Here is a 14,354-nt window from a genome sequence, read left to right as displayed (position 1 = left end):
TAACGGTATTGGCCGGTGATTCCTAGTTAACTCCTGCCCGTGCTCGCATTATCGTCGTCTGTAAGCCTTTCGGATTAGTAGTTAGCTTGAAGCAAACTAAAACTGCGCATAATGACGCTAAAGTCTCATTTGCTTGGCAACGGGCTGCAATCCTTTGAAGTATGTCTGGGTATTTGTCCAGGGTCGACAGGGTAGTGCTTCAATATACTTACTAGTTCTGAATGTTATAGTTAATGTTGTTGGAAGTTATCTTATTATATTGAATTGATATTTTACAGAGACCTGTTCGCAGTGTGCGCATATTTGGAATTTTGGTGTGTTATAGTACCAAGAACCGTCCACGTAATTGTTTGTCAGCGTCAAGCTGCTGTTACCTTTAACTGAGTCATTTATGGGATACCGGCGATACGCTTCTTGTATACTGTTCTGTAGAGATGATTCTGCCTTTGATTATTCGTTTTTCCTTTAAAATTTATTCAAATCACAGAATTTCTCTACAGTATAGCTTGTATCTAATGATGTCAGATTTCAAGTCATTAGGAATAAGTTTTTTTCCTTTCTATATTGATTGAATTTAACGTAGGGATTAAGATTTGTTTTTGAATTTTATCTTATGAGCGTTGTTTTCTGAAATTTGGAACTTCAGAGCTAATGTAACAAAATTTGACTTCAAATGAAATGAGCGCATTAAATTCAAAGGAATGTGAATTCGGATCAGTTTAACTTTGAGATAAATAGTATGGATTCGAGGCACGTTTTCTCTTTAATGGTTGTTTACTAGCAGTGCATCCGATTTAAAAGAAAAAAGAAAATATTTATTAAGTTGTTAGAAAACATACATATAAACTTTATGTGTTTCAATTATAGTAGTGTCAAAGTTACAAATTTCCTTGTAATACGTCTATGAGTTAAAATAGATGCAAGACTTTAATCTGGGTAAACAGACATTACCACTTCCAAGCAACCTTTCCTTTTCCTTTACTTGCCCTAAGTAAACAATTAAAAAGATTAAGTTATCTTGCTGGAAGATGCCATTGTTGTCGGGGAAGACATCAAGCATGAAGAGATGCAGGTGGTCCGCAGCAATGTTCACGTAGTCCTCAGTTGTCATGGTGCCTTCTATTACTACTGCAGGTGAATGTCCTACATAGCATGATACTCCCCCTAATGGTCTGTGACAATGGCGCGCTGTATGTTTTGAACAGCCATTCACCTGGACGACGACGAAGTTGGAGACGACCAACGACCTGGTTTGAAAATAAATGTGATGCATCCGACCAGGTGACACGTTTCCATTGATCAGCTGTAGAATCTAGATGATCTCGTGGCCCACAGCAATCTTAACTGACAGTGTCGTTAGTTCAGCTTGGAAACAAGTAGCGGTCTTCTCCTGCGGATCCCCAACTTTGATAGTATGCACTGAAAGGTGTGCTGTGAAACACTTGTGCCTGCGCCAGCACTGTACTCTGTCATCAGATCTGCAACAGATCGCCGTCTACCCGACTTCGCAGAGCGAGCAAGCCTATGAACTGAGCAGTGGACGTTCACCCCCTATACGTGGTTTCACCGTCCTTCACCCGCTTTCCATAAATCCTCACCACAGTAACACCCGAACAGCCGACCAGCTTCGCCGTTGACTGGGTGCATATTCCCAGGTGTCGGGCCATCAAAGTCTGTGCTTTGTCTACTTTGCTTACATCAATGGATTTCCCCGTTTGCGGCACGTACAATCACTAGAATGATTCCCCGTTTGCCTCTATTCCACTTGTGTGCTTTCCTTACCCCGTCACGTTCCCGAAACACCACCGGGCAGCATTCCGTATCGCGGTATTAAAATGTTATGGAGTTTCGGCTCATCAGTGAATATATACAGGGTGGCAATTATCGAACTACATGAAGAAAGCGTATATTAGGTATAAACCACGGCGTGCACGCACTTTATTCAACATGTAAACGTCACTAAAGATAATCGAAATTTAGGTTCTGACATGTTCGATACGTCTGCCATCGTTGGTGATGGTGCGATGCAGACGAATAGTGAAATTCTGCATTACCCACTGGAATCTCGAAACATCGATCCTGTCGATGACCTCTTGAATGGGTGTTTTCAGCTCAGCAGTGGTTTTCAGTAGTATTCAAAGAACTGTAACTGACGCCCGAACAAAAGGGAACTGACATGCATCGAGACTAGAAAATAGTGCATTGATAATGGCTAGGCACTAGGCGAAATCTGGATTTGCCAAATAAAATCTGCAAAAAAAAAGAAAAGACGACTAATTGCAGCGCTCTATAATTTATAAATCATATCGCAGTCGCTGAGTGCACCCACTTTCCTGATGGAAGGTAACATGATAATGGTATTGAGGTTATTGCTGTACACCTTGTCCTTAATATAGCCCCCCATAAAGAAGTCGCATGTGTTCAGATTCGGAGAATATGGAGGACAATCGAGGCACACGCCAGTGGCCTCTGGGTACCCCACAGCCAGAATGCGGTCACCACAGTGTTCCTCCAGGACATATAACACTCTCCTGCTTCGATGGGGTCGAACTCCGTCTTTCATGAACCACATCTTGTCGAAATCACGGTTACATTGGGAAACGGGGACGAAATCGTCATCCAAAACCTTCACGTACGTTTCGATAGCAACTGAATAACTTCCACGAACATCATTGCCTGTTGAGAAGAATAGGGTTTGGTGTGTAGTATCTGCACGCCGCAATATTCTTCCCATCTTCTTTCGTCAGAAACTGACTTCGGCGTGCTACATTGCTAACGTTTGAAACAATTTGTGGAAACATTAACGGAGGAGGGAATGACCTACAGTTACTTCCAACAGGGTGGAGCAACTGCCCATACAGCCGGAGCACATTTACACAGTCTTCACGCCTGACGGATTTGGTAGCAGAGGTCAGTCAAATCGCGGCTCTATCTGGCCACCCAACTCACCTGATCTGTCACCGTGATTACTTCGTGTGGAGAGCGCTCAAGTCAAAGGTGTATCGCAACAACCCTCATAGTCTTCAAGAACTGCAGCAGACATTTCGGATGAGACTTCAGCAGTTCCTGCAGTCCAGCTTCTATCCACCTTTAGCAACTCGTTGACCACGGCCAAAAAGTGCCAAGAGATGAATGGTAGTCACTTACAGCATCTGCTATTGTCAGGTTAGTACCGTATTTCGTTTTATCTGTTGTGTTTCTTTGTAGCCTGGAACTCTGTTCTCTGGGCCACTTTTAGTCCCCCCCCCACCCCCCCACCCCCCACCCCTGTATATACATCATTTAACTAATTGAGTATTTAGCCAGTAGTTTTCGATCTTGTATATTATATATTAGAATTGTGGGAAATAAGTCGCGAAGATTCCTTGGAAATACTCATACAGCTCCTTCAACTCAGTAACGCAGCCGTCAACATGTTTCGGAATTCTTAAGCTTCAATTTAATGGAGGAATGCTATGTTAGGCAAAGAATTTTACAGTATTTTGCATACTGCCGTTGAGATTAAAAACTTAAATAGTGTGGGACGTGCTGACCAGCTGAGGTGCTGTTAAAGACACCATTAGTAGTTGGTAATATTTTATTTGTAGTAATGCAGAAAATTGTGCAAAATATTGCAGTTTCTGAGACAACTGTTTCGAGTAAAATCTACAAATAGTCAAAGGTCAAAGTTCATAACTATCCAAAGCACACATGAATTTACTCACTGTCCTTGAGCGACTTAGACACAGTCAACTGACCTCAAACATAACTGTTAGCTATAAAATGGAGAGGGTGCTTACTTCTCAATACTAGCCAAACGTATGAAGAGGTCTGCCACGACCATCCACAAAAGCTGTTGTTTCCCTTTTGTCGGTCACAGCTGCTCGAAAAATGTTGCCAGTGGCCAGAAACGTTCAGTACAAAAATTAAAGAACACATTTCATGTCACATTTCGTAACAGAAACTGACGTTATTTCCTTTTCGTCTTATTTTTGAAATTTAAATCATTCTGTCGCTGCAATCTAAATTAACAATTTCGTAAACTAGATTGTTTTCTTGGTGAAAGACAAGTAGAACAATGCTTTCGATGTTAATTAAAAACAGAAACATGTTTCAGCAATTTACGCTAACCAAGCGAACTCTCGGACGGTGAAATGAGTTTTCTCACAAAATGCCGTCCCCTTTGTTTCCCAATCAAAATGCTTTACAGGAAACCCAAAAAGGAACACACTGTGGCAATGGTCCCACGTGAATGAAGTTTCATTCAAATAATATACAGTGTGTACATTGTATGTGATCTTTTTAACAGGGTCATATGCATGCATATAGATTGTCTTGAATGACAATTACAGAGCTTTGAATAGACTACTATATATATGCAATGCAATCCTGCAGTTGAGCATACAGATAATCATAGCAAAGTTAGATGCCTCCTTATAAAAGAAAGAAGGAAGACTGAGTTAGTCCTTCTCATTTTAGTCACATGATTCCTACGTGATATAGGAGATTGCACCAGAAGAATGGTAGCACAGTCTTTCGTGAATAAAGTTTGTCAGAAGAATGTAGTCTTTCATTAAAAGATTCTCATTTAATTATGAAATGCATTTACTAACTGCGATTACGATTGTACAACGGCTATACGATGTACTAGAACATACGAAAATTTGTGTGGGACAGGGACTCGAGCCCGGATCCCCCGCTTTACATGAGCAGTCGTCTTAACCGCCTCTGCCATCAGTGGACGCCTTCATGACCAAGTCAAATTTCCGTATGTCCTAGTGCCTAAGTCCCACAGTGCTCACACACAAATCGTAGGTTCGATGCTATGTTCCTTCAGAAATGCATGCATGCCCTAAAGAAAATTGCATCGAACTATACAGACACAGTAAAATACAGAAACTGCCCTACTGTAGTCTCATTTAAGACTGCTAGGTATCTCTGTTACTGTTTCATATGAGCTACAATGACCTCTTAGAATTATAAACCATTCGTAACGTGACTCTTGACACGTGTACTTGGTAAGGACTTCAATCGCTTGAACAGTACCCTAGAGGTAGTCACACCAACGTCTTGTACCAGATTTTCCTCTACAGGTGCACTGTTCTTTCGCAGAATTCTTCGTACAAATCTTATTCTTCCATTCGTCTTCCCTAATACCGATTTTACTTGTTCCTTCCATTTCATATCGTTTCTTGGTATTAATCCTAAATACTTTCACTGTGGGACATTTTCACCACTAATCTTGTTATTGTGTACTATCGAGTTTATTCTCTTTGTTATAGATATTGTCTTGCATTAGTCCATATTTAAAGAGGGCTGCCATTTATTGCCCGAACTGGAAAATTTGTCCACACCTTTCTACGTTACCCTAAGATCGTCAGTCGACAGTTTTTTCCTATAGACAACAGCATCAACAGCGAAGAGTTTGATAGTGCTGTCCATTCTATCTGACAAATAGTTTATGTATGCTGAATGTATGAGAGGTCCTTTTATAACAGTGTTTTCTGCTAGTCAAATATTCATTGATCGAATCGAATATCTGAAATGATACTCCGAATGATCGTATCTTGTTTAGTAGCTATATTGTGTTCATACTCCACTATGTTCTTAGTGGTACCAAATTTTTAGTTCCTATTTGTATAAGTCGTTTATCAGACGCTATGGGCAAATGAGATTATGTTTCACGAGGTTACGTGAGGAACGCATTGTTAATTAATGAACACAGAGAATTGTGTTTTGGGACAGTAGGTAATTAGGAAGGACCAACTAATTCAGTAACACGGAGCAGTGTGTAGTGGCGTTAACAGCTTGCTGTACATGGACCAGCATGCGAATATCACGTCTGTGGTAGTCCGTCCCGATAATGAGGAACAAGAGCCGCAGCAGCTAGCAAGGATAGAAGTTTTGATCGAACAGTAATCGAGTATACGGGCTTCAGCATCTGTGGCGCTATAGCAGCGGGTGGTAGCGCAGGGCCGCCACTCTCCGCTGCTTGTTTCGTCCACTCTGACCTCAGTCAGCCAATGATTATTCTACTTTAGGAGATGCATCACCAATGCTTCTAACCATCAACCGTGTTGTTAGAAACGCAGCCTGCGCCATTTCACCGTAACCACGGAAGTGTAGCACTGTTTCTCGTACAGGTCTGGTTGTAAGCTTGCAACGCCTAGTACTTCCTAACACCGTATCTTGTATCTCTCAGCGCCTCCTCTATGGCAGTTCTTGCGGTTTATCTAATCACCGTAGTACATTCCGTCACCCACGTGCTGACCGCGAAGGCAATGACCTCTTACTACGAGGACCATGATGACTGACAGACGCCTCATCCAAGGTCATCCTAATTATGACTGACTGACTGTAAACATTTGTTGCTCTTGGCTGAATAATTATTTTGCATGGGCTTTTTTAGGGCACATAAACACCCGAGTGTGTTTGTATCCACGTGCAACTTCAGGTTTGCTCACTGTCCATGTTCTAAGTATATTCAGTGACTGACTAATGGCAATATAATTACCATGTGCAACAGTGTCTGGACCTCTGTCTATGTACTGTTTCCAAATCAAAAAATTGGTAAATGTGTTAATGCCGCTCAGTGCAAAATGAGTCACTAAAACAAAAATCAGAAAATGGCTGCTCCTTATTATTGAATGGCTGGTTCAAATGGTTCAAAAGGCTCTGAACACTATGGGACTTAACTTCTGAGGTCATCAGTCCCCTAGAACTTAGAACTACTTAAACCTAACTAACCTAAGGACATCACACACATCCATGCCCGAGGCAGGATTCGAGCCTGCGCCGGAGCGGTCGCGCGGTTCCAGACTGGAGCGCCTAGAACCGCTCGACCAACCCGGCCAGCTTGAATGGCTGGACACTGAGCAACTGAAATAGAGAGAATTTACTGCTAATAGGTAACACTGCTTTTTGCTTGACGTGAGCTCTGAGTTATCTCGATGCCTACTCTACAATATACTGGAAGCGTTTAGAAGCATTGTTATTCGAGGACTACTTGTTAGGCATCGACAAAAGAGGAGACCGTGTGGGGTACTTTCCAAGGCACTCTCCAGTTTCGTGGCAGAATCCCAGATGTATTTAATAGAGCTGAGGGTAAGTGACCTAATGAGGTAGGTAATTACCCTTATTTTAAGGCATCACTCTGATTAAGAAGATGGTATGAGACCTTTACTGTTAATATCACATTTAAATTTTCTGGTAGAAAACATCCTAAGTTAGTTAGGCTATACGCTGACGAATTTGTTATATACAAGAAAGTCGCAACACTATAAAATTACCTCGAAATGCACGAATACATTCAGAGGACTGACGCTTAGCGCAGGGGTTGGCAGTTGGCCCTCATCTTTAACAAAAGGAAAGTACTGCGCACAAGTAAGTATAAAGATGCGCTATTTTTAGACAATATAATCTGCATTTAGAGATTGCAGACAGTAACAACAGTAAAATAACTAGCAGTGTGCGCCCTGAATGGTGAGGTAAAAACAGTTGCACATTGAATAATTTCAGCAGAAGTGCTATTTTTTTTAACACGGTATTTGCATCTAATCCAAAAAGCTTATTAATTGTTTAGAGCACAGCTCAGCCACACTCTGCCCACACACATACACGGTGAGGCAAATAAAAGAGGCCCGGAGAATAGAGATCCAGGATACAAAGAAACACAGCAGAGAAAAGGAAATACAGTACTAACCTGACTGCAACAGATGCTGAAAGTGACCAACATTCATCTCTTGGCACTTTTTGGCCTTGGTCAGTAAGCTGCTGAAGGTGGATCGAAGCTGGACTGCAGGAATTGCTGTAGTCTCCTCCGAGATGTCTGTTGCAGTTCCTGAAGAGTATGGTGGTCCTTGCGATACACCTTAGAGTTGAGCGCTCCCAACTCAGAGTAATCGTATACTGACAGATCAGGTGACTTGAGTGGCCAGCTAGGGCTGTCACCTACCTGACCTCTGCTAACAACCCCGTTAGGCGTGAGGACTGTGTAAATGTGCTCCAAGGTTCGGCCGGCTGTATGGGCAATTGCTCCATCCTGTTGGAAGTAATTGCAGGTCTCTTCCTCCTCCATTAATGCTGTCACAAATGTTTTCAAATATTGACAATGTAATGCACCGAATTCCGGACCACTCTTATTTGCCCTACACATTAAAATTTTGTTTAGAAAGACTAACTCTTGAGAAACTTTGTCTGCTTTGGAAATAACCTGCAGAAGATAAAAATGCACACGTATCGGATTTGACGCGGAATTACAGAAAGCCAAATACTAAAAGAAGACCTCTGTATCACGTTTAGGATAAAATGAAGAAGAGTACGCAATTTGCGCATTACTTTTCAATATCATGACCAAGGACGGAATGTGATATCACTATTTTTACGTGTAAGAAAGCCTCATAGTCAACTGTACGGATCCTCTTAGCTAGTCTCCTCCCTCTCTCACTTTTACTCCCAAGCCATTACGTTTAGAAAATAATGTTGTGTGGGTCGACTAGGAAAAGCCTAACCATTTTACCACTGCTAGAGATTTCATCGTGGCAGCATTACCAAAGACATTTGTGGTAGCAACCTTTCCTCTCCCAACTGAGTTAACTGACTTACAAATACTAAATAACTTTTAAGAAAATAAATAACACGTTACTGAACTGACAAATATTAATTTAACTTCCTGTAATAATAAAGACACGTTATGAACATAAAAATAATTTTGAAAGTGTTATTAATTATGAAATAACCGTGGCCTTTGAAACAGCCTGATCTACAGAAATTAATAGGAATAAAGTTTCTGATAATCATGCCAGTCTGGTAGAAAACGTTCACCGGAAACAGCAGTCAACAGTAAGTAGATGCAGTGTTCTTAACCTCTGTAAATAATTTATCGATTAAGATGTGGTGGATATGGAGAGACGTATGATTACGAGAAGAATTTGTTTATTGTTTCCTCTGGTTGTATCAAACTTCACAATGCAGAAGTTTCCTATGGCTAATTTACAGGCTACCCCAAAGCCAACGCGAGCAGAAGCTTTTCGTATGGTGCCTCTACTATTTTGTTTAGAATTAACTGACTTCCATGACTACATGTAATTCCAAATTTAAATTTTTGCCGAGAACAAAATGAAATTACACTACTAGCTTCAGCTATTGTAATATAGTACGAAGCAAGTAGCTTTATCTCTCGTTGCACGTATTTTATCTGCAAAGAGCCATCGTTCTTTACAGCGCTGGCGCCAGGACCTGACAATCAGTTCACAGTTGCATGTAATACAGTATCTGTTGCACACGGAAAATATCTCATTCACAATACTCGAATGAGAAAAGTAAGTTATTCAGCGCAAAGAGCTGCCTTTCCCGTCGTTCTACTATAGCGATTCCATCAACACCCCTGCCAAGCTAAAAACGCGAACGGTCATATGGACGACAGCAATTTCATCTAAGGGCGCAAATTAGGACTCACATCTATTAAGGGCCATTAGGCGAAGCGACGACAAGCCAGCGGATTTTCGCTCGGGAATTGCAGACCTTGATCACCCCAATGGCTGAGAGGCGATGGATTTACCGCTCTATGCCTCGCCAGCCTATAGCCAATTACGCGCAAAGCCAAGTCCCTTTCATTCCATCTGGCAAGCGGGAAGGCTTTCTCGGTGACAAAGACCTGCAAAATGCTGAAATACTACTCTTCGAGTAAAAATGTAGTAAATAAATTCTTATGTGCTACATACACATAAAGGGATCTAAGGCATTTCCTCCGGAAGAAGAATGTATTAAGAAACGTCTGAATAAACTCGTATTTACTACTAAAATAACTTCATTACCGAAATTCATAGTTGATAGGTTATTGTAGTTCACAATAAAACTATTTTACCACTCCTTTTTATAAGATGCTGTAATCACATAACCAATAGTTTCTGGTATAAGAGGGATCCTCTACAAACAAATGTTTTTTTTTTTTGGGTTTTTTATTTCTATGTCGCGTTTCCATTGCATCTTCTTTCGATTCGCTCCCAGTTTGGTGGCAGGAAGTTTTTATGTCTGCCACAACGTATTCAGTGGGTAAGTGCCTACCTCCTAGTCATATACAACCAGTTGCCTGTATTTGCGTTTTTCTCTGTTTCAGATCTACTTAGTAGGTCTGCTCAAAGTCCAAGACACGAAGTATCGTGAAAACATTTCTAACACAAGGGGCCTAGTGCGATGGTTATTGCACTGAACGCGTATTCTGTTGAAGCGAGATTCATACGAACGTCCAGCCATCCAGATACGAGTTACCTGTGGTATCTCTAGATCACCTAAGGCGGATTCTGAGAGAGTTCATTTGAAGGGGACACCGTTGATATCCCTCCCATCCTTGCCGACCCCGAACTCATGCTCAGTTTCTGGCGACCTCGTCGGTTTTGGAAGCTTACATCCTCGTCTGCCTCCCTTAGCCGCGTGAGGAAAATCATTCTACCAAACTATCCTCAAGAAGGCATTAATACAACAAAATTTTGTATGTCGTTTGTCTGATCCTTATCGAATCTGAGTAATTTAAGAAACAAGAAAGGTAACAGTAAGCGCTATAGGTTTCGTGGTCGAGTTGTCTGTTCTTTGAGAGATATTTCACAGAGTGTTTCAACAACCTCTAAAAACAGTCGTGAGTGAGATATGATAGTTTCGATATGCTTAGAAGCTGATGACATATTTCAAAAATTCCAGCCGAGTTGAAACTTAGGTTAATAGTGACACAAACTTCTTGGAATAACTTGTTACATATCCTGCTATTATTCAACATTTATGTATCTAGGAACTGTCAAGTTATGTAGAGTGATTTGATGTTCTGCACTACACTCTTCCACTCACCTACAGCGCAGCTGCGGCGACTGTAGCTGGTACGTTTCGTGTTACTTGTTACTGGTTGGTTGATTGATTAGGGAGGAGGGGACCAAACAGGGAGGTCATCGGTCCCATCGGTTTAGGAAGGATGGAGAAGGAAATCGGCCGTACCCTTTCAAAGGAACCACCCCAGAACTTTCCTAAAGCGATTGAGGGAAATCACGGAAAAGCTAAATAATGATAGCCGAACGCGTGTTTGAACCGTCGTCCTCACGAATGGGAGTCTAGTGTCCTAATCAGTACGCCACCTTGCTCCGTTTACTTGTTATTTGGAGTAAGTTATCCTCATTGGTTACAGTAAAACTGTCTCACTCAAGGCATAAGAAGTACTAGCAGCGAAAGTAGGCCAAATGTTCGCATAACAATGTAAACTTGAACATGAAAAAAGGCAACAACAGATAAGAAATGATGTGTTGGTAAATGTGCCAACACCTTGTAGACAGAGGCGGCCTAAATGCACGCTATCTAACGCAGACGGGCGTGAATTCTGGAACAGGATAAGTATTGAATGCTAATAAGAAAAGTCTGCAGCTCCTCGAATACTTAACTTTTATTTATCCTTTGTTGTTTACGGCATTCTTGATGAGACATTTCATACGATAACTTTCAAACTACGTAAGGCTAATGGCGCCTTGCTAGGTCGTAGCCATGGACTTAGCTGAAGGCTATTCTAACTGTCTCTCGGCAAATGAGAGAAAGGCTTCGTCAGTATAGTCGCTAGCAAAGTCGTCGTACAACTGGGGAGAATGCTCTTCCGTATCTCGAGACCTGCCTTGTGGTGGCGCTCGGTCTGCGATCACACAGTGGCGACACTCGGGTCCGACATGTACTAAATGGACCGCGGCCGATTTAAGCTACCACCTAGCAAGTGTGGTGTCTGGCGGTGACACCACATTCCTCCCCCGCAAATCGGCGAACGGTCGTGTTATAAGGCTTCCGCCCGCCGTGGGGAGGACCCCATGTTGTCGTATGCGATGAGGTGGGGAGCCTAACAGGCGAGGCTGTGCCTCCCGCACCCGGCCATTCGGTCCGAGGGGAGCTAGGAAACGCCTGAAAACCTAGTCCAGGGTGCACGTCAACATGCGGTGTATGCGCCCGTAAAGAGACAGGAGGGGCCGAAGGGTCGACCTCCATTGCGTCGGGGTACCCGACGCGCGATGACGTCATGTGGTCCGGAGCGGGCAAGAGTTCCATGGCGGAGGACAGCTGGGCACGGGAAGCGATCGGCGGCGCGTGACCCAGGGAGGCGCTTGGCGGCTGCAGCGAAGCGTCGAATGCGGGCGGCGCCGGCGGGAGAACAGGCGGCGGCGGCGGCGGCGGCGGCGGCGGCGGCGGTTGGTTGGTTGGTTGGTTGTTTGAGGTTAAAGGGACCAAACAGCAAGGTCATCAGTCCCTTGTTTCAAATAGACTCCATTCTGCTAACGGGACATCTCAGTATAGTCAGAAAAATAAAACGGATAAAGGGGAAACGTAAAAGGGCAGTCACGTTGTCATTAGTAAAAACAAATGAGGGAAGTTGGCAAGAGAACGAACCCAACACTATGCTGAAACAGCATAGGCAAGACCACCTGTGACTTAAAAGGTACAACTGCTATAATGCAGAAAGTACGTATGGGAATAGAAAAACTAACCAAGCCTTAAAAAGAAGGGGTAAAAACAGAGTAAAAGGGAAAGAAAAGAGGATTCCGGTCAGGGAGGTGAATCGGGAATCTCTGAACACTGCCTACAGTGGGAGACACCCAAACACTCACCGCCCTGCCCCAACACCAGAGGGAGATTAAAAACTTTAAAACTGAGAATAAAAACCACTCTCCCGGAGGAAACCTAGAACCAGAGAGACCATCCGGGAATCGTCAGCCAACATCAAAGGTAAAGTGTGGGGGAGTCTGTACTTAGCACGCAGAGCCAAAAGAAGGGGGCATTCAACCAAAATGTGGGCCACTGACTGGAAGGCTCCACAACCACGTAGCGGGGGTGGCTCATCACGCAAAAGGAAACCATGGGTCAGCCTGGTATGGCCAATGCGGAGACGACACAGTGTGGTCGAGTCCTTGCGGGAGAGGCTAAAGGAAGAACGCCATGGGCCTGTATTGACCTTAATGGCACGAAGTTTATTAGACAGTGGAGTAGCCTCCCAAGAATTGGCCCATGACTGTGCAAAGTGGGATTTGATGTGAAGCCGTAAATCCGCTGCAGGAGATGTTACAGAAAACGGGGGGTAAGTAACTGCTCCCCCAGCCAAACGATCAGCGAGCTCATTACCCGGGATACCCACATGGCCCGGGACCCATAGGAAGTCAATGGAACAAGCAGCACGGTGAAGATCAGCGAGATGGTCATGGATGGCAGAGACCAAGGGATGGCGCGAAAAACACCGGTCAATAGCAAGAAGGCCACTCATCGAGTCCGTACATAACAAAACGCGGTTGTGTTGGGATTGTTTAATAAAGGTAAGGGCCCGGGAAATTGCCATCAATTCCGCAGTAAACACCCCACATGAGGGTGGCAGTAGATGATTTTCCGTTCCAACAAAGGACGTGAAGGCATACCCAACATGATCAGCAGATTTAGAGCCATCAGTGTAAAAAACAACAGCATCCCGAAACTCCCATAAAATTTGGCGGAAAAAGGAACGGAACACCACCGGGGGGATGGAATCTTTCGGACCGCGGCGGAGATCCATCCGAATTCGAGGCCGAGGAACTAACCAAGGAGGGGTGGAGGGGAGGGAGCGAGGAAGACAGGACAAAGAAGGAAGCCGAAAATCACGGGTAAGAGACGCAAGGCGCAGCCCAACCGGTAAACCCGCCCGAGGGCGGGAGTCAGGCGGGCGACGTCCATGGTCTGGGAATAGGATAGAATAGGAAGGATGAGCGGGAGAAGAACGGATAGTAAGGGCATAAGACACCAGAAGCTGGGACCGCCGAACAGAAAGGGGGGGGGATCCCAGCTTCAACCAGGAGACTATCAACAGGGCTAGTAGGGAAGGCACCGGTGGCCAAACGGATACCACGATGGTGGACTGGATCCAGCACGTGCAGCGTGGAAGGAGCAGCTGAACCATAAACTTGACAACCATAGTCCAAACGTGACAGAACTAGAGCACGATAAAGACGGAGGAGGAGGGAACGGTCCGCACCCCAGGAGGAGTGGGCAAGGAAGCGAAGGACATTGAGTTTACGGAAACATCCTACCTTCAGGAGTCTGATATGGGGCAGCCAAGTGAGCTTGTTGTCGAAAAGAAGACCTAGGAAACGAAACTGTGGAACCACAGGCAATCTTTGTGCAGCGAGATAGAGCTCTGGATCAGGGTGGACCGTAGTACGGCGACAGAAGTGGACCACCCGCGATTTTAAAGGAGAGAATTGAAACCCGTGGGAGAGGGTCCATGCAGAGGCACGCCGTATAGCCACCTGGAGCTGCCGTTCTGCAGATGGCATCGAGGAGGAACTAACCCAAATGCAGAAATCATCCACATACAGGGCAGGGGCGACCAAGGGACC

Source organism: Schistocerca americana, chromosome X (assembly GCF_021461395.2).
Source record: "Schistocerca americana isolate TAMUIC-IGC-003095 chromosome X, iqSchAmer2.1, whole genome shotgun sequence".
In the NCBI taxonomy this organism is placed as follows: Eukaryota; Metazoa; Arthropoda; class Insecta; order Orthoptera; family Acrididae; genus Schistocerca; species Schistocerca americana.
Note: the sequence above shows the minus strand (reverse complement) of the source record.